Source organism: Brassica oleracea, chromosome C1, assembly GCF_000695525.1.
Source record: "Brassica oleracea var. oleracea cultivar TO1000 chromosome C1, BOL, whole genome shotgun sequence".
Classification (NCBI taxonomy): Eukaryota; Viridiplantae; Streptophyta; class Magnoliopsida; order Brassicales; family Brassicaceae; genus Brassica; species Brassica oleracea.
Window position 1 is genome coordinate 17,844,928 of NC_027748.1, and position 2,468 is coordinate 17,847,395.

General features: G+C 40.7%; 1 pseudogene; it reads right to left on the bottom strand.

The window, feature by feature from the left end:
• Positions 1-384: 384 nt before the first annotated feature.
• The window catches only part of LOC106333677, a 3,004-nt pseudogene continuing 920 nt past the window's right edge, over positions 385-2,468 (bottom strand).

A 2,468-nucleotide genomic window follows, 5' to 3' on the forward strand; every position in this document is an offset into this window, starting at 1 on the left:
AATTAATTCATCTGTTTCACCCCTCCCACGAATCCAGAAAATCAGTTTGGGAAAAAGCTGAAAACACAGATACAACTTTGAACATATCTCGTATTCAGTATATACATAGAACACGCCTAAGTGAATTTTAAGCACAACCAATCGTGTGAGATTACCTTTTTGCGAGCCGAAAAGAAGTGCTCCATCTTGATATGCAAAAGAAACTGCGTTTCTGAGTTAATGGCCGGAAATACATGCCGTGTTGGTGTCGACACAGACGCTATTGGCCCATATGCCATGCAATCAAACCAGAATTACCTTAAATCTTTGTCGTTTGCTCTTCAATCGCCTCCCCCGAGAAATTTTGAAGGAAAACTGGAACCCTAACGCTGCTACTGAAACTTGTTAGAACAGGACAAGAAACTGCAAACCAGGCAACACTCTCAACCAGAAAGGAAACGTGTCATTGAACATGTTGTCTTCAACGTTTAGAAACTGGAGGTAAGTGAAATTAATCAGAGACTTGGGAAGTTCTCCTGATAACTGGTTGTGACTAACATCGAGTGAAACCAAGCCAACACTGACAGATTCGTCTGGAAAATTACCAGAGAGGCTGTTATTCTGAAGATGCAAGACTGTAAGCTTAGTATTGAAATTCTCAAAACACCGAGGTATATATAGAACCGCTGAAGTTGTTGTTGGATAAAATAAGTTTACCAAGAGAATCCAGTTCGCATATTATCTTCGGAATCTCTCCTGAAAACTGATTATCAGAAGCTGAAAAATATATAATAGATTTTGGTAACAAAGGAAATGGATTCTTGAAAGTGTTTGAACTTATATCAAGCATATATATTTCCTTTCTTTGAATAAAGTCCGCTGGTCCATCAAAACCACTGAATGAATTTCGAGAAAAGTCTACATACCCCAGCCTTGAGAGACTCCATAACCACTCTGGTACTTGCCCTTTAATTTGATTGGTAGAAATATCTAAATAAAACAAACTGGTTTGCCTTTGTAGAAACTTTGGAAATTCAGAAATATTGCAGGACGCTAGAGCCAAGGATCCAATTGGTGAGGGAAGGTTGAGAGTTGAACTGATATTCAAATTATTACCTGAAAGGTGAACTAGGCTAAGTGACATGAGATGTGACAAAAGACTCATGTCAACCATACTTCTTGTATTCAGATGGGACAGGTCAGGGAACGTAAGTGACTTGAGATGCAAGAAGATCCTGAAATCGACCATCCCGCTAATTGTGTTCCAAAAAGAGAGGTCGAGACACGAGAGCCCGGCTAGTTTTGATATAAATCTCGGGATTGGGCCCTTGAGATTGTTTCCTCCAAGGCTTAATGTTTGAAGTTCTGATGGTGAAGAGATATTCCCAATCTCAAGAGGACCGTTGAAGCCGTTCCTTTCCAGGCTAAGATGGATCAGCGAAGGGATCATGAAAAGAGACGAAGAAACAAATCCAGAAAATGAATTTGATCCAATATTAAAGTACTCCAGTTTGGAGAGGCTACTCATGTTAGCTGGGAGAGTTCCTTCAAGCTGGTTAAAATGAAGGTTGGTCGTAGTGAGATCACTCAAATTTAGTAGCACATGAGGAAAGTTCCCACTGAGCTTGCTCGATGCAAGTATCAACTTTGTGAGTTGGTTTAGGTTGCCCATCGAATCTGGTAGTTCACCGGTGAAATCATTACCATCAAGATCAAGATGAGTGAGGTAAGAAAGATTCCCAAGGGATGAAGGAAGCTTTCCAAATAAATTGCATTCAAGAAGTTTCAAAACCTCAAATTTTTGAGGTTGCCAATAGAATCTGGTAGAATACCAGCGAAATTATTGGAGCTAAGATCGAGGATCTGAAGATGTAGTCTAAACAGAATACTATTTAATCTCAAAGAGCCATTGAGAGAACTGCCCAAGAGATTTAACTCAGCAACATTGCCCGTCTTAGGATCACAAGTGATACAATCCCAAGAACAATAATCAGTGTTGTTCCTCCACCTCATTGCACTACAAGAACAGGGGGATTTTGATGGCCGAAATCGTCAGAAATTCGTCGGAATAGACCGATTCCGACGAATTTCTGACGAACCTATCCGTCGGTATCGTTTTGTCGGAAAAAAAAATTCGTCGGAATTTCGTCAGAACTTCCGACGACTTTCTGACGAATACCGAGAAACGTCATTCTGACGAACTTCCGACGATATTACGATGCGGACACACGAGACCAGAGTTCATCGGAAAAACTATATACTGACGGACAACGGTTCCTCGGACAATTCCGAAGGAGTGGATTCCTCGGTATATTCCGACGAATTCTGGGCGTCGGAATATACCGACGGAAATTGGTTCGTCGGTATATTCCGAGGAATCCTCTCCGTCGGTATTGTCCGAGGAACCGTTGTCCATCGGTATATTCTGACGCCCAAAATTCATCGGAATATACCAATTTTAAAAACGAATTAATTTTGCATTTTTATAT